Here is a 22,654-nt window from a genome sequence, read left to right on the forward strand (position 1 = left end):
CGACAAATAGCTTGGAGCATCACAGCAGATTAAAAAAAAATTCTAGTACTTAAAGTAGTGCAACGTGAAGGTAACTTTAGTTGTAAGTCTCTGTTGGCAGACATTTCCCTTTGATCCCATTGGTGCTCTTTAGCTTTATGCACTTGATTCAATGCACGTATGCTTGTTTAATACCCCAAACAGTGTGAGTTACATACATCTTTTTCAAGATTATGACCTTTGCTTTATTTTATCATAGGTCATTATTACCACTGTGTGGTTATCTCATACATTCTGCATTCCATGCTATACATGGAATGTGGAATGAGAGATCCTCTGGGCATTCCGGAGGGGACAGTTGTAGAGAGCAGTTGGAGCGGTCAATAACTCTGGCCAATAAAGATCCAACTTCATTGAACTGATCATCTGTGTTCATTTTCATTTTCATCACCACAAAATCTGGCAACGAGGGTGGGATTCGAACCCAAGTGTGCAAAGCGCATTCAATAAGGTGCTCAGTAATAATTTGGGCAGGATCACAGGTTTCAAACATAAGATCAAAGTACAAAATGGTGCATCACCTGTAAAGTAGTAATTGAGAAATGTACCCTTCAGTGTACGTCAGGATTTAGAGTACTCTCAAATAAATGGTTGTTGATGAAGTTACAGCACCTATAGATTCATCACTTTGGTTATCTCCATTGTTGACCAGTACTGTGTGCCGTGTTCATTAACACTGTGTTGTGTGATGCTTTTAGTGTCCTTTATCCCCCTTGTGTTGGATGCACATAACTAGACAAGGAGACTTTACTTCCATCCAATGGTATTTCTTTGTTTATGATGGTTGTAAATGTTAGAAAACATGCATGCGCATGACATCATGACCTCTGTATGCATCCTGTCTGAGTCATTTGAGGATCTTTTAAGCAATGGGTATAGTGCCACAGATGTTTAAACCCATATTTGGATTTGCAAAACTGTTGTCTGGAAGAAATATCATCACTCACTCTGTTCTTTAGGTTGCCACACAAACCACACATTACATGGATGATGGCTACATGATGAACTGTCATGCATGGAGGCAATGGAAATGTGAGTGACATGTAGGTTCTGTATGCTCAGCCTGCAAAGACTGGAACCTCTCAAATGTGTCTCCAAGTATGGGACATAGTCCAGGCTGTGGGAGAGTCTTGTGGCCAATGTGAGACTCTAGTTGCAAAACGTGCTGTAAATGCCTCAGTCCATTGACTAGATTAGGAATGGATAAAGAGCTGCATTCCAGAGCTAGTCCATATCTACATTTTGCATCATTATCAGTGTGTGTCTTTGACTCATGACAGGTCCCTTACTCCCACAGTACCTTCACAAAATTCATATTTGCCCTGTACAAGCTTATAGCACAAATGATAGACTGACAGTGCAGACAATGTGTAGATGCCTGGGATGCTATGACATGTGAGTTAGTAGCTTGGTTACATAGCAGACATTGGACAATGCATACCTTTGTATGTTGGATGCCATTCCTGTAGTTTAGACATATACGTCCAAAGGAGTGTTCTGTGATACAGGTACATATCACAGCAACCCCCCCTGAAGTGGCATGAGTCTGCATTTGGTAGGCCACATGCCCACACATGCACAGGGACCCACCATGCCAGCCCCTTCATTGTCACTCTAGTGTAAGGGTGAAGCCTGTACGGGACTGTACGCAGTCAGTCAGTCATGCAGAGTGTAAATGTGTTGGTCGAGTCAGGACAACTACCCTTCAGAAGCCTCAGAGGTGTGTAATGTTTCATTGTGGCTCACATCACAGTACATGTTGCTGGAGCATGGGCTACCTGATGTGAGTTAGCTTACTTAGTCATTGTAGTCCATGAGCAGGGTAGTGGGTTAGTATGCAGATTGATACAAAAATGTATAGTCTGTCACTGTGCTTATTGGCTTGTGTACTTCACACCTGTGGTGTGTAACAAATTGACCATTCTTTGCTTGGTGTTTCTGACATGTGTGTGGCACAACCATTTGGGCAAAAACTTTGATTATAATAGCTTGATTTGTCTCTTGCATCCATGCAGGTAAACACCCATCAGAAGAAGGAGATATGGAGAGCCATTGCCGGGAAGGTGCGGACCTTGGGGGTCCACAGCCGGAGGAGCTCCCACTGCTGCAAGGTGGAAGGACCTGAGACGCTGGACCCGGAAGATCACGGAGGTCCAACTTGGGCTATCCTCCCAACATGGGTGAGGTACACATTAGACTATGACACCTCTAATGGCTGACTTTCTGGTGGTAGTGTACCCAGACCTTGATGGGTGTTTCAGGGGAACACAGCAGCAACAAGAGGGTATGGGGCATATTCCTTCCTTCCTGTCACATTGCATAGTTAATATGTTAGGCTCTGACATCTCCCCCTGACAATTAGGGATGAGCCATGTGTGACACAGTAGATGAGTAACTGTTTGTGTTGATTTGTGATGTGGTACTTACTGAAGTGCCTTGCCTTTTGACCCAGGGACCTAGGATGCAATTGTGTACAATCCACAAACAATTTGCTCTCCAGGGACAGCACACGGCTGTGTATATTGATCAATCAAGTAATGTTTGTTGTTGTGGGTATGAATTCTATGCTAGAGACTACTACTTCTCTGTTTTACAGGCCAAAGAAAAGGAAGTGATGGATCACTATCCTCAGCCATGTGTCTGGCCAAATGAATGAATTGGCATCTGTCCCCGGGAGGCCACTTGTCTTCAGTGTTTGATGAGTGGTGGTGCCTCAATACTGTTTGTAATGTAAAGATGGCCATCATACATGTGACAGAGCATATTTTGTTCTTTGGGTCAGCTACAGACCAATACTTTTCCTTGGTAAGTGAGGAATGTCCATTGACATGAGTTATGTGCCATCACTCTTGCCAACATTCCTTGTACCAACATTTTAGCATGTTTCCTTTTCTCGTTTGACAAGTTGTGTACACTGCTGTTTCATGCTTGGGCTACCTATGTTCGTGGGAGGATTTCATTTCTAAACACAACCTGTTTTTGGAATTGGACATTGGCAATGGGGCTACATTTAATGTGGTGCCACAGACAGGAGTGTGTCTCCAGTTATTGTTGGCTCACACACGCCCTCACCCATCATAGCATGTCATTTGGCATGTACAACTGCAGTGCCAATGAAAGACATGACAAGTAGGACTAGGGTTTCTACACACAATGTGCATTTCCATGCCATTGATGTGGCATCATGTGGAAAAGTACACTGCTCATGTGTGATGAGTAAGGTTTGTTACCTTACTGTTGTTATGCATCATGGCATGTCTTGAAGTCATGTTGGAATCATATGTGGTTGGGTGAAACCATTCATCTTCAGTCATCTCGGTTTGCACAACCAAAATGGAGACAGTGACGTAGCTTTTCATTGGGCAACATGTTGAGGGCCTCCTACAAGTAGTAATGGCATCTATTGATGCAGAGTATGTCACTGTAAGGGTGCCATGCATTAGTGGTGATTTCCCTGGTGCTTTCTGATTCATTGTGGTGTGGATTTTAGGTACATATCTCCCAGACAATTTGCATATTTTGTCTACAGTGTATATTCTCATGCCAAATGTGTAGCATATCTGAGCTACATTAGTACTACCTCCATGACTACCTCCATGACTCCATTAGGACAAATTTCACATGGTGAAGTGTTCATTGTTGATATGTTTCCTGTGTGACATGAGTATTTCCATGTCACCTCTTCTCCAGGCTACTGTACTGTTGTCAGCCACATGGCACATTTTAGGAGCATCATTTCTTATTGTTGTATTATTGTGTATGTGAAAAATAGATGTCTGCATGACCTTTTGTGGGATCTGTGACCCACTATTGATGGACAACAGGTAACCGAGGTATGCTCCATGAGGCAAAGCATCGAAGGTGATGTGGTCTCCTACTTGTTCAATGGTTACTGTGATTCCACAACTTCAGCCATGCAATTGTAGTTGTCTGAGTTCCTGGTTTTCCTAAAAGCAATTGTTGCCAGTTCAGATGGCATGCATGCATATGGTATGGTACATGTAGGAGGCACTTTGATGTAGTTTGTTGCTGGGGCCTACTTGTCATGGTAATATTTGATAATCGCAGCTGTTGTTCAAGTGTGATCAGGAACTTTGCAGCATCAGCCCAGGCATGTGAGGGAGTCAGTGCACAACCAAGTTGGGAAGAATCTGGCCACGGTACCTCCAATTATGACCCACTGACACGAAGGGACCAAGTGGCCCAGTAGGTGAGGGGAGTGCCATAGAGAAGACAGGAGCAACATCATCATCACCGGTTTCTACCTCCAGTGGTCACTCCCTAGTGATGACAGACCCATCAGGACCTAACCCTGTATCATCTTTGCCCACCATCCCTTGTTCTATCGCAACCCTCCCTGTTGCTTCCCACCCAGTGGGCCATGCCCGCTCACCCAAGAGGGTGGGCATCTCCTTTGCGACAGGCACCTCTGCCACAGCCCCTGTTACCTCTGCTGCCCTGAGTAAGAAGGCTATTGATCTCCTGAGGAGTATCTCTGTGGGGCAGTCTGCCATTGTGAATGCCATCTAGGGGCCAGCCAACTTCAACAGATCTATGGTTTCGTGGAAGGCATTCATGGTGCCATGTCTGGCCTACAGAGATCTTTGCACCCTCTGGCCTCCTCACTAATGGCAGCTAGTCACACCCCATGTTTCTCCCCCCTCCACCTCCCTCTTCCTAATTGAAATCGTCTGTTCCCCTACCTGTCCCAAACACACAGACACATCTGCACACACCTGCCTCAGTATAAACAAGCAGCACACATTGACAGAAACACCACAAGACACACCGGCACGCAGGCAATGAACATACACCCACAAACTGGACATCAGCCACCACTTCACCAGACACCACCACTACCTCCACTGTCCCACACTCCACATCCATCATATCCACAACAGCCAGTGAAACATACACAACATCCACATACACCCAGACACCTGCACAACACACACAGACACATCCACCATATCCACCATACCTGCAGACGCAACCACAGCAACCTCAGAAACATCCACTATATCCAGCATACTCACAGACTTCATCCCAACAGACACACAAACATACACAACAACAAGCACACCTACAGACACCACCCCAACAGACACAAACACAACCACCAATCCATCACCCAGCACCTCCACCTCACAGCCACCCAAGGCATGCAAACGCCCACACTCACACAGGCAACAGATACCACCCAAACAGAAGCATAACTCACCCCCCAAAGCATCTACACCCATGCACAAGACAACCACTCCTTCAACCTTCAAATCCCCAACCCCTTCTGCAGACCTTCCCAAATTTCCCAAGGAGACTTTCATTTTTGAGCTTGACCTTTCCCTTGTTCCCTTAAATGACCTTCTCAAAATCAAGAGGCCCCCACCCACACCCCAACCCATTCCTTCCACATCAAAGTCCTCCCCCTCAAACCTGCCCCCCGCAAGCACCCATGCCCCTCCCCCAAGAAGAAGCCCACCGCTCTAATGAAAAAGGCCCCCCTCCCAAACCCAAACCCACCCATCCCAAATCTGACCCCACCCCACCTAGGGATAATCCCTGAGGTGCCTGCCTGCCTGCCCACTTGATACCCTTTCCTGTGGAGGTTCTCTGGCAGTGACTGGAGTAAAGTGTGGGCACAGTGATGTGAATGGACATCTAATTGGACTGGCCAATGGCCTTTGTTCTGAATTGTTGCTGTTTTTTGGGGTACACATTTGTCCTGCAATTCCATTTCTACCTTTATGGTGATCTGAGTGACTTGTGTTGTGTGCCTACAGTTGTGTGTGTTTTACCCTTATTGCTGGTCCATTTGCTGTTGTTTACAATATCTGACTTCGTGGGCAGTGCTGGTGTCACCCAAGACAAAGGTAGATGTTGACTGTATTGATATGTGGATTTTAATGCAATTGGAGTGTCATTGCATTGTGTTATGTTGGGTATGGTAAGTATTTCATCTTGTGTTGTCCAATGTCAGCATTTATTGATTTAAACTTCTCTCCCTGATATGGATTGTACGTTTGTCTCATATATGGAAGCGTGAGCTTTGTTTGTCCACACATGGAGGGTGTCCAATTGTGCTACCTTCCTTTGCATTAGACTGTGTATGTGTCTATCGTGATGTATGTACCTTGCAGCTACTTCATCTGATGTATGTCCCATGCTGTTGCTGTTGTATTTGCTTTTTTGACTTGCACTTACCCATTATGCAGATAGGCATGTCACTTGGCTCTACTATTGTTTTACCCTGAGATAGCTTAAGGGCCAGTTCCTATGCAAGTGTTGTTTTCGAGGCATATGCAAAAATGTAATGTGTCCCAAGCAGCATCCTTCCATGAGTGCTCCTGATGTCCTTATTGTGCAGGTATTGTTTGCATAGTGAACTTTGGATATTTGTCTCTCAAACTATTGTGCATTCATTTGTTCTTCCATCGTGTTGCAATAGAAGTTTGGCGTACAGATGTTTCCGTCCTCCAAACTCATAATCAGCCCCCAAGTAATTTCCGCTTTCCATCTTTATGTAGGGAAAAGTCAAACAATAGAATCACCAGGAACCTTCCTCTAATTCTCAGCCAGTACATACCTTGCACCCTGAGCAAAAAATTCAATGTCAGTGCGCTTGCCATAGTCAAATATTAATAGTGAGTTGATCTAGATCCACAAGGAGATGAACATTTGTGCAACTACATGAACTAAAATTGTTTGTACCTAGAAATTCATACACTCACACACATTATGCACACATGATCCTCTATATGATTAAATTAAAGATTTAATGCATTGTGGGAACGTATGAATTTCTTCACAGTGGCTGCTTATTAAGTTACTCATAGCAAAATTGTATGACATTATTTTCTCATGTAGAATGTGCCTGTTACTACACCATAACATTAATTTATAGATTTCCTTTTGCCTCACACTCTCCTGCTTGACTACAATACACTTCTGGAAAAGGTGGAGTTACTTCCTTTTATCCTGCGTTGTGCAAAATTTATTCATCATTGCCCATGTTTTGTGCAGCATCAGTTTTAAACTTATGAAGCCCTGAATAGCACAATTCACTGAACTCTATCAACCTAATCATTACATTCTATCCTATGGGCATCGTAAAATGGCGGACGGGATATCCGTCATGTTTGTGATGAAGTAACCATCCACCAAACTCTAAATCAGTGTCTTGTTTTTTGTTATTCAAAAGAACACAATAATTGAAAGGGCATAAGGCTCCTAGCTGTTTTTGCTAAATTTTAAATAATGAGATTATGTTATAAATGTCATACACAGATGGATAAGGACAGAGACAAGTCTTCACAACAGGTGATACTGGACCAGGCACCACAGAATCATGAGCAAGATGTACTAAGTTTCTCTTGCAATCGCAATGGCGCGATTCACAGAATCAGGCCATTTCTTACATCAAAAATTAATTTTCGATGTACAAACATCAGATTATGATACAGCAACACTTTACTGAAGCACAATTTGTGTTTGCAACTAAGGGCTTCATTACGAGTGTGGTGGTCTTCAGACCGCCAAACTCTTGGTGGCAGTCAGACAGCAGCACTCCTGGTAGTCTGACAGCCAGATTATGATCCTGGTGATTGGACCACCAGGAGACCGCCGCCACTGCTAGGATCAGGGATCCCAAAGGGGTGGCAGTGGTCGAAGTTGTGGTCAGCCACAGTGGTGCCAATGGCAGCACCGCTGTGCTGATCACGACTTCACTTTCCGCCAGCCTTTCCATGGTGGTGAACCCGGAAAGCCAGTGCTAGGGGCCACAGCGGGGCACCTGCACTGCCAATGACCATGTACTGGGCAGTTCAGGAGCCCCCCTGTCAGCACTCTTGGAATGCTCACTGTTTGCTATGCACACAGTGCATATTCCAAGGGTGCTGCTGCACTGGTTCCACCAGGCTGACCCACAGAAACGTCATAATACCATGTTTCTGCCTGTCAACCCGGTGGAAACATCATAATATGATGGGGTGATCATCCCTGCACCTTTGGCGGACTGACGGTTGGACCGCCAAAGTCGTAATGAGACCCTAAATAACTATTCAGTATTTAAAAGGGGTATCCTTTTCTAACACCGAATTGGAATGGTAGGTAATAATGTTTTGTGACTGAATTCTGGTCAGAAACATACTGACTGCAAACATGTAGTGGTAACCCATTCCCAAACAGGAAGGGGTTCCCATGTGACCCATTCCCTTTGCTGATGTAAAATTAAGTTTGTGTAAGAGGAGGCATTGGTCCATTGGACCACTGCATCTTCTTAAACAAACACAAATAAAATGTTTCTTTTTAAATGCAGTCCAGTTTCCTTTCAGAAAAATAGACTGCAATAACAAAAGAAGATTGCTTTATTAAAATGGCGGCGATACCTATTGGATACCTAGTGGATCACAAATTCTGACCTACATGATTAATATTTATAAGGTAGGTAAATTTCAGACCCTCGAGGAATCGCTAATTTTATATTAAAAGTTTCATACGTTAGGAATAGAAATTCCCTTATTGCAATTCAGAAAAAATCTCATCTGGAAATCGCTATTTTCAATGTTAGTACATCTGTCCCCATATCCTCAGTTCCTATTGAAGGCCACAGGAATAGGAGGTGCTTAGCCTATGCTCGCCGACTTATCACTGCAGCCGGCCTTGTGAGGCAATATTTTCAGATCTAGCTTTTTTATTGAACATCAAACTTCATTGTTCAAACAGGTATGTAGATGTGTAGCATTTATGACGCTCACAGCAGGTTTTATTATGTGCTAACATTGGATTAGTGCTTAGAAATAGCAAAATGTGGTAGGATTGCTATAAATCAACAGAAGCAATCATGTTGGAGTGGTATCTTTTATTCATGGTTTTGGTAAATATTGCTACTGCCAAATTATTTGTTTTTGTTGTGGTTACGATTCATATTGGTGCACTGCACCAGGAGTTTGACTTTGAAATAAATATTTTAAATGTATTATTTGTGTTCTAGTGTTCTTGCATGTTTTATGCCATAATGAAAAAGGGTTTTCAGTCCAATTGATTATCCCTGTAATATCTCATATGGCTGGTTGTTAGCTAGATCTGTGTTTTGACAAAGTATTGAGTTTTATATATTGGCGGAAATAAATGTTGTCAAAAACATATTATCGCTATCAAAATATTGTGGAATATAATTTTTTTGATATACTATTGTTTTCAGGAACATTGATGATTTTAATATAATTTTTTTAATATAGTTGTAAAATATATTATTTGTAATTAGTGGAGCTAGTATTGTTAGTATAATTATTAGTTTTTTAAAATATAGTTTGTAGTAGTGGGTTGGTGGGTTTATTATTTACTTGTAATTTTTCTATTTTAATTTGTTAATTTTAAAGTATATACTAATTTTATTAGTAGTAATTGTAAGTTAGATTTTAGTAGTCGGTTATTAATTATTGAAATGGTTATTCATTGTTTATTTGTTATATTATTTTATTTCAATTTGTTAATTTTAATGTATATTTTAATTTTATTAAAAGTATGCTTTATTTCAGTAGCTGGTTGTTGGTTTTGTACAACAATAGGACGGGAAGTTAGAATAAAACGTATTTAAATGTATTATTAACTTAGTTTTTATGTGAAGTACATATTTAATTGAATACTACACAAGTATATTGCCTAGCTTTGTAAATGTTTAAATTTCAAGAGTTTTTAATGTGTATTTTAATTGTTTTATTTTTATTTATGCATGTATTTTTAACATGGTGTTATTGTTTCCTGGCAAATTAAAGTTACAATAGTTTTATCTATTATTTGTTTTCTACATGTGATGGATTAATTATTACTTGATTATAGATCATTTTACTCTTTCACCTTTTATGTTGATTATTTAGTTTTATTTGAATTATAAATTCAATCAATCAATCAATAACTCTTTATTTGATTGTATAAATATAGATCATACAAGATCAAAATACAAAACGTTACATTAAAAAACAAACGTTTATGCAAATAAGCATTCAATTAAAAGTCAAGTAACAAATCCCAACTATACAGAACAAATCATCAAATTGCAGGGTCAGCTAAATCAGCAATGTCTTGCGTCAAGTCACGGCACTTTTAAAAAAACAACCATTCGAGCAGCCAACATCATAGTCATTCAACTGTTGGAGAAAAAGCAATGCCACCATGCAGTTGGCAAAAATAATTTTTCATACCAGGGGTACCAAATAACGTTTTGTAAAAATTTACAGCTAAAAAACAAAGGGCAACAATGTTTGTGGGGATTGTTCATAACAAGGGCAGGCACAAACATCTCCAGAAGAGTACTGCCCTTGAGAAAAACACAGCATCCAACAAAGGGACCCCCAACCTGAAACGAGTCAATAACATTCATCTGTAAACATTGTGACCATAAAACAGGTAAGGCGCAGGCCCCATTGACATTTGCACCATACAATATTCTCTAACTGTCAGCTTCATTTCCTCATTAGCCACCCGAGCTGCCTGTCTATGTTTCAAAAAGCAATCTCGAACCCAGGCTTTATCCTTATTAGACACTAAGGCCCTCATTATGACTTTTCCTAAGACCGCCGAAGCCATGGGCGCCAAAAGACTGCCATGTTACAAGTACTGAAGGATTTCCGCCACAATTTGGTTGGAAATTCTCCAGTAGTCGTGCTGGCGGTCAGAGGAGCAGAGGCAGTTCCACCGCCGTTCCCACCCCACCAAAAGGACTCCACCCACCGTATTACGACCTGTAATATGGCCTGGCGGTGTCCTGATTGCATGGCGCTGATGGTGCCCCGGGGAGCGCCGGGTGCCGTCCTCTCAGGTTGGAGAACCCCGTCGGACAAGGTAAGTGTCCTCCGCAACGGGAGGGTGGTGGGGTGTGTGAATTAATGTGTGTGAGTGTGTGTATGCGTGTCATGAATGGGAGGAGTGAGGGGGAGTGTTTGTGTGTCCGTTTGTGTCTGTGTGTAATGTGGTGATGGCGATGCATGTGTGGGTGGATGTGAATGCTAGGCCGGGGTGCATGTGTGCATGCATGAAGACAGGGGTGGGGGCTGTGTGTGTATGTATGTTGGGGAAAGGAGGGGTGGAGGATGGAGTGTGTATGTGTATTAATGGGGTGAATGTAGTGAGTGCGTGTGTGAGTGGGGGTGTTGTGAGTGTGTGCACGTATGTGTGTATGGATTTTGGCGGGGTGTTGCATGTGTGTGCACATGAGTGTAAGGGTGTTGTGAGTGAATGTCAGGGTGTGCGTGTCTGTGGGTGTAGGCATGTAAGCGGGTTGGGGTAATTATGGGGATAAGGGGTAGTGGGGAGTGAGTACGTGTATGCAGGGGGGTTGGGGTCACTAGTGGGAGTGGGGTGTGGGGGGCTACTAGGGGATGGGGATTGGGAATGCTGTAAGGGAAGGGGGTGGGGGCTCTTGGGTGGATGGGTGGTGGGGGACTCGTCTACCAGCAACAGGAATGCAAATTTCGCCCTGGCGGTACCAACGGGGATGTAGTGGTTTGGCACAGGCCAAACCGCCACACTCATAATTTGGCGGTCTTCACCGGTGGCCTGTCGGCAGTGGGACCACCACCGCGGCCCTGGCAGTCTTTGAACCACCACGGTCATAATGAGGGCCTAAATGCAGATTATCAAACAAATGAAAGCAGCCCAGGGCTGTCATGGTAACCTTGATGTATATCAGCCATGGATTCAAACAGGCAGAATCACTAATCCTTAATAACCAACTGGTTAACAACAGCCTCCTTATTGCCCCACATCGCACACCCGAGCTCTTAGTGGGGGACATTGATACTATCCTGGAAATACTCTAAACCCAACTCCTCATGTATGGAAAATTGCGGTGTAGATGGCGCAACACCCAGCAACTGCCGGCAAAATTGTTTTTCTTCCACCTGGATACTCCCAAACTCTTTTTAACCCCACAACCCCATATCATAAGTCACAGCAGGTAGGCACTTCCTCTTGTAGACTTCCAGTATAAGGGCAACCAGCTTTCTTCCTATATTAGCAGCTAGGGCGAAGGATATTCCTAATGTTCACAAAAAATTGGGAGACCCTGCCTTTCAAACAGGGAAGCCAACTACAAACCTCATCAAACTCCAACCCCTGATACTGAAAGGAACTTACTATAGCCTGTACATGCCTTCCTATGTGCATTGGACGGATCTTAGTATTCTTGGGTTCACAAACCATTACAAATGTTTTCAAGGTGCAGACCTTTCATGAATTCATCGAAGCTGACTGCCAACTGCTTGAGCCCATTACCCCCAGCAGGATCATGTCATCCGCATACAGTAAAGTGGGAATGGCGCTATTACAGACATGCGGTACATCAGCTCCTACAGAAGCCACGGTTCTCTCTAGGCCATTAATGTACATGAGAAATAAAATAGGGGTGAGAACACATCTTTGAGGCATGCCACGATTAACTCTAAACGATGAAGTGAACTCACCATTTGATCCATACCTAACTTTTGTCGTAAGGTCCTGGTGTAAAGGTTAATCAACCCAGCGTCAAGGCCCATTGACAGTAAAATTTACCACAACTTCTGCCTGTTAACACAGCTGAACACGCTTAACAAATCCATGAATGCGAAAAGGATTGCGGCATCCTTCAAAAATGTGTACTTAGCCATAAGGAGGTGAAGATTAAGGCACTGTTTAATTGTACCCAAGCCCATCCTAAAGCCAAATTGAACCTGAGCAAGAATGTTATTTTCTTGCACCCAAAAACGTAAGCGCTCCAACACGACCTGACCTATTATGTTAGAGGAAGAGTCTAACAGGAATATTGGGCAATAACACCTAGGTTCTAGGATGTTACACTTTTTAAAAACTGGTACCGCAACAAATGTTCGGCAATACATTGGGGTCCCTACTCTACACACAAAATTAAAAATGTTAGTTAAAGTGGGGACCAAAACTCTGGTCCCTTTATAAACAGGCCCAGCAGGATCCTGGCCATCCCTGGGGCCTTTTTGTGAAGGCTGTCACAAATAGCCTTTGACACCTCTATCACTGAAAAAGGGGGGGCTAAAATTCAGAGGTAGATTCACCTGAGGGTCTTGAACACTTACAGCATCTGACCCATAGATGATGGAAAAATGGTCAATCCAAGCTTCAGGTGTAATGTATGATAACAACATCCGGTGAATTGCCATTAGCTAGGCCTGCCCGAACCACCCCCCAAAAGGCCAGATTATTCTTTTTTGGCAGGCAGCCACGATTGCTTTCTACTGCTCTTCTTTGATTTCAGCCTTCCACTTCTTCAAGGCCAGGGCATAAGCCTTTCTACAGGCAAATATGACAGCCTGATTCCTAGGAGTTTGCCTAAGAGCCTGACATAAGGTGGCATTTGCCTTCCGACACTCTTCGTCGAGCCATGAACTATCAACAGATGAAACTTTCTTCATAGGTCTACACAACATAGAGGTAATATGAAACAAAAGCTCAACAAAGCCTGTTAATGAGTTAGCCACACCACCACATTCCACTAAACACAATATTATCAGGTCAAACAATCATTTTGGACCTGCGTCATTACAAGCGTTAAGTTGGCAGACCACCATACCTCCCTTCTGCCGCTGTCCTTAGTATCTGTCTAGGACTCACTGCACTCATCCCAGCCTGCAAAGGAACTTCAAGAAGTACAGCTAGGGGGGTTGTGGTCGCTATAGACAGATGGTATCACTTCAGACCTACGAATCAATGCTGGAAGACAACGAGAGGCTAACACATAATCGATGATCGAACTAAAGTCCCTCCTAATCAATGTAAGAACCACTATGCCACCTGAGCTCAAAACAGGACTAGCTAAGTAATGTGTCAACAAGAGTGTACATAAATGCTGCCCCTTCAAATCCATATCGTCCTGATCTGCTTCATGGCTAGCAGGATCAAAAGGAGAATCCACTCATAGAGGCATACCCCCAATTTAGCATTATAATCTCCAGCCACAAAGAGATTAAATGACCCATCTTTATCCTGAGCACTTTCAGCTGAGGAAATAATTACTGCAGAGAGGCAAAGAAAAATTTATATTTTTTTTAAAATGCAAAATCATTTTTGTAAAGGTTTACCATACAATCTGAATTTACCACCCCGACAAACCTCAAACACTTGTGCTCTACTCATATCTGAAGAATTTTGCACCCAATATTAACCTTAAACCAGGCCATCAAACCCCCTTTGGCATAACCTGAGGTTGAAGGAGTAGAAAATTGACTAAAACTTTTAAACCCATCAAGAACCATTTCAGACATGGCCCAGGTTTCTTGCATAAAAACAATATCAAAATTAGATATGAATGACTGCCATTCCTCAATCTCTAACTTTGATGCCAAACCAGTTACTTTCCAGCTAAGAAATGTCATGTTCAACATCTTGCTAGGGTTGTGTACAAACCGGCAAAACTACAGCATCTCCAGGTGAATGTGTAACCAAAAAGTCTAGGGCTTGATGCACTATTGTACAGGGGCAAGTAAGAGGAAACCAATCTCAGGCAACACATCTATAGTGCTCCCCCCCAGTGTCTGCGCATCCCTGCAGAAAGGTCTGATAGGCCCATTAGTAAGAACTGTATGTGATTGTCAATCATTATCTTCCAGCCCTGACAAAGCTGAATATCTATTACTGAGTGGGAGGGAAGTAGGGGGAGGATGATTCCCTATAGCCATTAGAGGAGCATGTTGTAGATTTCGATTTCCAATAGTACCGGCAACGTAAGCAGGAGCTACATGCTTATAAAAGAAGCCAAGGGGTAATATTCGGATTTTCTTAGATCTCACCATGCCGGCTCTGGCTAATGCGAGCACTTCCCTGGCAACATCAGGATCACAGAAATGGATAATCACAAAGCTGCCAAGTGCTTGTCTCGCCAAGGGACCTATACCTCCCACCCGTCGCACAGAAAAAATCTGTTTGATTAAATTCAATTTACAGCAAATATTTGTACTTAACCACAAATAAAGTTTGTTTTTGAGAGCTGTGGTTGTTTCAGTACTGTTGCCTTGAAGCCTAGGCAGATTTTCAAAAATAGCAACATAGGAACATGACGCTGGGGGCAGATCAATAACAGGGAGCTGTAACTGAAGGCACTCTAAAGATCATTTTCATTGTTGGCTAACAGACTGTGACTTATTATTATTAACTAACTGAGAAGTTAGCTACTGTGGCTGGGAATTCACAATGTTTGTAGCCACCTGATTAACTGAGCCATCACCATGACCACCAACTAATGTGCTGGGAGACAAACTCTGGGCAACTGCGGCAGAGGAATAACTAGGACCAGAACCAACTAACATGGAAGAAGGCCCATCCGAATCCTTGGTCTGAGTCATCAAAGACTGTAATTGTGCAGGGCTCTTCTCTGCCACCGATAGTAAATTACCCAGGATAGATTCTATTGAAGTCTGGAGAGCAAATTGGAACAGATGAACAATCAATAACATCTGGACCTTCCTCTATGAAAAGATCACCAGCAACAACTCTACCCAGCTCTGAGGTGCAGGTTTGACTGAAGGGCACCAATAAAGAATTGTCTAAAGGTGCACTGCCAACAGAACCAGAATTACATAGAGCAGCAGGGCTTGATGCCTTATGGAGAGACATTGGGCCTTAATATGAGTCTGGCGGTCACTAGACCGTCAGACTCGTGGATGGTGGTGGGACCGCTGCCAATGCGGTCCAAGCATCAAATTACAACCCTGGCGGTTGGACCGCCCTGAAAAGGCTGGTGGGCAGAAAAGTTTTGATCAGCATGGTAGTGCTGAACTCGGCAATGCTGTGGTTGGCTATGACTTTCACTGCTGCAAATCCTTCGGGATCCTTGATTCCAGTAGAGGCCGCAGTCTCCTGGCAGTCAGACTCCCAGGATTGTGGCGATTGGAGCACCACCGCATGTTTGGCTGTCTCAGGACTGCCAAACTTGTAATGAGGTCCTAACTCCTTAGTACCGGGGGGCCTATGCGAGTCTCAAAAGATCTAGAGAACATTTCAGAATATGTTTTTTGTTACACAGCACCCATAAGTTCAAGTTTAGATGTTTTACTCACATTTCTCTCCTAGCCATTGCTAATTTAGCCAACTCTTAAGCCTCCATTTGAAGTAGACATAATATGATTGAATCACAAATGACAGCCACTACTGATGTGGTCGTACCTGAGAGTACCTACACAGTGACTGAATATCTAAAGATCTTAATTGTTTATTTTCTCCTGTGGAATGTTTTTGACACATGAGAGCCAATTGTGTCAAGTACCTGTTTTCCCACATAAGCCAGCTAAAATTACAACACATAGATCATCAGCCTTCAAAAGAGTTATTTACTTTCATTAGATGTTTCTAAAACATATTTATTATTTTCTAGAATATTAGTTAAAGCTTTTGAGGGAAAATTGATGAACACAAGTCTCTATCCAGTGCCAAATGGTAGGAGTTTTTATTCATTCTTTACATACCCAAATACCTGACCGATTTTCTGTTCACATGTGGTGACCACAGTTATGCATACATAAACATGCATGGTTAACAATTTTAAACAAAGGTTATTGGGCAACTCTGGGGTGCAAGTTCTCACTTTGCATAGAATATGTGTGAAGGATACATGAGAAAGTAATTAAACTCTGCCCAAAAAAGGGGACATTTTTTAAAAATCTAACGTATTAGGTTGATTGCTCTAAAGGACAGATGTACGTCCCATGGTGTTTATGGTTACCTAATAGCAACATTTTTGCGATTCGCTATTAGGTAATCACAAACAGTGATGTACGAAAGGCTGTTTCACATTATTTGCGTTTACCAGTCGGTCACAAATAGACCAACCTCAATAATATTCATGAGGTAGGTCTCACTTTGCGACCCATTCAGAATGCCTAAAATTATGGGGATGGTGGCTTGCTGGGGTCAGCATACCACCATGTCTGTGATTGCTGCGGCCTGTTTTCCTTAAACTGAAAAGTTTTCTTTTCATTTTATAAGAGCAGTCAGTGGTCTGTGGGACACTAGTTGCTCTTCAAAAATGTTTCCACCAGCATACATAAAGGGGAAGGGGTCCCTTGGTGACCCCTTCCCATTGTGAATGGGTTTAACCAACTTGAAGTTGGTGGTAAACTGCAATTGTTAGCGACCGCATTTCGGTAACAAAACATCCTTACATCCCACTGTGAGTCACTATTAGGAAGGGACGCCCTTAACACACCCCTTCCTAATACTGAATCGCAGACCCTATTATTCGGTGGTAGGTAACTGAATCGCAAATAGGGCTTTGTACATGCCAGAGTTCTTTTTAGCAGTCTCAAATGACCCGATTCTGTGAATCGGACCGTTTTCAACCGCTAAAATTTTCGTACATCTGACCCTAAGTTACCTAATGGAGAAATGTCAAAGATGTGGCATGTCTGTCTGCAATTCATGATTTTCTCCAAAGAGACTTCAAATATAATGGTAATCTCTTTGTTGCTTCATTTTCCTATAGTTTTACATTCTACTTTTTTCCTTCTTTTACATCCTCACCATATCTGGCCTGGAACACAACACAAAAGCTTTGAGGCCTGTTTAATGACGTAAGCCTATTTGGCAGTCCTGGACCTTCAAAAACATGGTCTAATGGGTCTGCATTCTGGGGGATTCGGGGATCGGGGAGAGAGAATGATTAATGAGATAAATGTATGGATGTCAATTCACCAAAATGCCAGAGGTAGCGGAAGAGAAATCACATGCCATTTCATCTTTACTTACACTCACACACATATGCTTACACAAACACACACTCTCTTTTACATAAGCACACTCTCACCCAAAAGCATGCACACAACATACACTTAAACGTGTTTTTTTACTTACCTCGGCTACCAAGGAGGGGCATATTCCAGCTAACTGTACACCATTTTTTATTACACTAATAGTCAATATTATATTATTGACTATTAGTGTAAAAGAAAAACTATTTGAAAACAAGGAAGTTGATCCCCAAGCAACGTCCATAGAGAAGAGCTGATACTGTTTTCCTTGCACTGATTTTACCACCTCTGAGGACAGGGGTCACAGAGGCTGTGCCAGGGGCCGCAATGCGACCCCTGGCGACCCCTAAATGACGTCCATGGCTAAATGCCCAGAATGACCCTGAATGTGATCACCACCTAAGCAAGTAAAATACCTCAAATGTACTTGAATGGGGCCACCAACCCTGACACTTTCGTCAGCTTCCTATAAAACTTGATTTCAATGGTCTGATCCTTGGAAATTCCAAAGTTGATAGGCACGAAGTAAGCAAAACAGGATTGTCTGATATTTGAAAACTCTGTGGGAACCGAAGAAACCACGTTTTCATGCAGAGAATCAAGTTCTATATTTCTGGTGCTGTCCCTAAAACACGGAAAAAAGAGACCAAGCTACATGAAGGAAGCGGCCCACGGAATACATCCCAGTCAGGAACCCGCAGAAGCTACATCACACCATATCAACCAACAAGTATTCTTGAGATGTGAACACTGAGCCCCAAAGTTCTGTAATGCTCTGAAACCGAGCGTGAGAGCAGAACCCATTTTACTTGTGGTTCAGAAACTCGTAAAAATAAACTGTTCCATTTAACCTTTGACAAAGTACTAAAATAGAGTTAGTGAGCAAGAAATACCGAATAGAGGTTATACCCTCCAACTGGTTGGATTATAACTACCCCAAAACATGGACACATATTTTGAAATATACAATGGTTTGAAGTAACTACCAGGAGACATGATGCACTGTGTACATTCGAAAATGTTCAGGGACTCCTGGCCAACTGATCAAACGTTTTTAGGATTACTGGATATTTATGAAGTACTAATGAAATGAAACACCAGTGACTAATTTCTTTTCTCTAATTGACAGCTGCCATACTTGAAAGTGGCAAGTGATTTTTCCAGTTCCTTTGTATGTGCCTGGCTGTGAAGGTCTTAGACATATTACAATAAATATATGCATGTTTATTTTCCCTTCACACTGTAGGTCAAGGCAAATAAAATCCAGAAATATTATAGCAGGAAGTGAGAATACCAGTTTCAGCTATTTCCAAGTAAACGCATGGATACCAACCTACTTAAGGCATGCTGCATTAGAAAAGAAAATATATGATGTATTTCTGCATCTGGATATGACACTTCAGTTAATATCATACATTAAATTAGAGTTGCCAGAATTCTCTCTAAAATCTTTTACCTGACGTGTCTCGTGTGCTAATGATTAATGTATATGTAATGCAATCCAAATGTGCCTAGTATTCTTCCAAATACGAGATATATGACAAGAAAACATGGGCCTACGTTGCTCGTTAAACTATATCGAGATGGGAGAGGGTGGCCTGAAGGCCAGCTTAAAAATGTCCAGCAAAAACACACACGTTTCTTCTCCTGATTGAAAAATACAAACACAGTTATATTTTTCAAATGTTTTTCAGTTGATACCTGACTGGAAGGAGAAACCAAGAGATTTGTTTGTAAAATCACTTGCAGGTATCCTTTGCAGCAAACAATCTGACAAGACCCCACATCCTATACAAATCAGTTCACATGTGACTTATTTGTGTCTGAAGGACTAGGAAAATGAATACCTGATTTCAGCGTCACATGTGAGAGGTCCCTGATGGAAAGCAACCAAACAAATTACGTCGTTTCTTTAAAGCGACATAAAAACTCAGGCATGACTCTTTTTCCCTAGAGTGTGCAGTCTTGCTGGGCAGTCTTGAATATAACTTGTTTAAAGCAACTCACCAGAGCTGGGTAAAGGAGTTTCACACAAATCAGAAAATACTATGTGGGAGGTCCTCATCATCTCAAAGTGAATCCTTTCTTCACGAAAACATTTATTTAAAAAAAAAAAAAAAAATCACTAATTTAGTTCTGTCAACACTTAACCACAAGTTAAGAGTATAGAAAAGAAACTGTATACTGGGATTCAGGGGAAATAGTAGAGACTTGTGGCCGCAAATCACTAGAGCCTTTTCCCAATAACTGTTACCTGATGGAGATTGAACAATGTAATGCAATCGGACCTCAAAGTGAAAATGTCTCAGCAATCAGGAGCTAAGGGCCTCATTACAAATTTGGCAGAGCCGACCGTCGACCCACCAGACTCATGGGGAGGACATCACTGTGGAGCTGGAGGTCTCCTACCCGGCCCTATTACAATGTTTCCACCAGGCTGACTGGTGGACACCCCCATAGTAGGAGGTTTCTGCTGGCCAGCCTGGTGGAAATAGTGTGGTGGATTGGCCACAGCTCCTCAGGGAGCCGAGGCCAATGTCTTTGCACAGAGGGTGCCCCCAGCACCCTTGGAATGTGCACTGTCTGCCATATCGGCCAGTGCACATACCATGTGGGCTGGGCAGGGGGGCCCTTGTACAGCCCACAATATTATCATGGGCAGTGCAGGGGCCCCCGTGTAGAACCCAGCACTGCCTTTCTGCCAGCCTTTTCATGGTGGGGACCCTGCAGTCAAAAGGCTGGAGGAAAGGGAAGTCATGACCAGCACGGCAGTGCTGAACTCAGCGCCACCGTGGCTAACCATGACTTCGACCGCCGTCAACCTATCTGGATCGATGATCCTGGTGGTAGTCTCCTGGCAGTCTGACCACCAGGGTCGTAATCTAGCGGTCAGACTGCACTGTGATTTTAGTGGTCTCATGAGGCCCTTAGTATCTAAAATATCCTTAAGTGTGCCCGTTAAAAACAAGAGCAACAGACAAATGGAAAACATACAAAGCATTGCAAGGTGACAACAGCATTTTCATTTGGGCCTTTATACCCTAAGATCCAGAGAAGATTCGCAAGATGAGCAATGTTTCTCCTACCATGAGCCAAATAAAGATGGCTCATCTTCTAGCATTTCTAAAGCATTGAAAACATAATGAACATGTCTCCACCACAACATGTTGCTAGATCCTATCAAATTAACACCCTTCAAGCAGGAAACCAAGATCTGTCATCCAGCAGTCAATACCCATGTTCCCCCAGGGGACTATACAGCACTGTTTGATCCTCGAATCACTAGATGATATTCGCAAAACTTACCCAAAATGATAAAATTGTGAAACTCCGCTGTACTGAACAGTTTTACAAAACAGGTGACAAAACTGTTCTGCACACATAATTCTTGGAAGGAAGACTTCATACATATATAAGCCCTCATTACAAGGCTGGCGGTCATAGGACCTCCATCCTCGCCGTGGCGGTCATTCTGCTGCAGAGTCGGCGGTAAGGACCGCCACAATACGAGTTGTGGGGCTTGGCAGACGCTAAGCGCCCACAACTCCGCCTGGCCCGCCGGTGCAGTCGCACCACTGCTGCCAGTGGTGAGCACCTCCAACCTGGCAGCAAGCCTCAGCTTGTGGGCCGGATTACGAGGCTGCAAACCGCCAGGCTTTCTGTGGCGGTCACCACGCCACGAAAACCCTAGCGGTCACGACCCGGCGACAGGAATCTCCATTCCTGTTGCCAGCATACATATGCACACATGTCCCCACACAAGCAGACATCCCCCTACCCGTCCCCACACTCAAAAACACCCCCCAACCCCTTCACGCACACATGCTTTCACATACACACCCATTCAGCATACGCATACTTCCACAAAGACACCCCCATACATGCACACACACATTCACATTCACTCGCATACACACACGCATTCACCATCCCCCGCTCTGCAGACACCCACCCAAACACACAGACACCCTCCCCCTCCCCTTTCAGACACCCACTTACCTTCTCCGTCGAGGAGGCCCTCCGGGAGGGGATGAGTCCTGGCGGTTTTGCATCGCTAGGATCGCCACGCCAGTAGGACTCCGCCAAGCCTTATTACGGCTTGTAATATGGCAGGTGGAGTCCTTCTTCCGTGGCAGTGCTGGCAATGCACCCTCCACTTCGGAGTCAGACTTCCACCCAGAAATGGGCGGAAGTCCTCCTAGGACTCCTAAAATGGGTGGGAAAAGACCACGAGCACTGGCGGTCTTTTGCCTGCAGTGGCTTTGGCAGTCCTGGAAAAGGACCGCCGAAGGCGTGATGAGGACCATAGTGTTGTGCTGAAATGTTTAGCACAATACTAGCCGTGGGACCAGTTCCTGGACTTTCAAGTCTCTATTTAGAATATCAGTGAGCCACACCACCTCCTCGGATTTTGTCTTGTTGAATAGAGGGGCAGGACCTGACATATCCTAATTTGGAATACAGAGAGGGTCAGGAAATAGGTTGGTGGTGTATGGGACTCACAAGCATAGCATTAGAGGTGACATTATGTTGTTTGAGAGAAGACATGGAGAGAGTTCTGCAGGACAAGAACCAGGTCAGGGCTTGGTGATAGGCAAAATTAATTTTCTGCCATTAAATCCTCCTCCACAGCAGCAGCACTTCTCTATGACCCACAAGATGGTAGTCTATCCAGCTTCCAACATCCTCAGGAGAACCACTGGGGACACAATGGATTCGGTAGAGGGATAAGTGACAGATGAGCAGTAAAATGCACCCTCAGCCACTGCTGCAGGATGAGAAGGGTACTAGCTGATAGAGGAGGCGAGATGGGAGACATGAGCTCAGGTGAAATTAAGGTTGAGCCTGGACTACCTTCTACATTGTGTCAT

This window comes from Pleurodeles waltl, chromosome 3_1 (assembly GCF_031143425.1).
Source record: "Pleurodeles waltl isolate 20211129_DDA chromosome 3_1, aPleWal1.hap1.20221129, whole genome shotgun sequence".
NCBI classification, from domain to species: Eukaryota; Metazoa; Chordata; class Amphibia; order Caudata; family Salamandridae; genus Pleurodeles; species Pleurodeles waltl.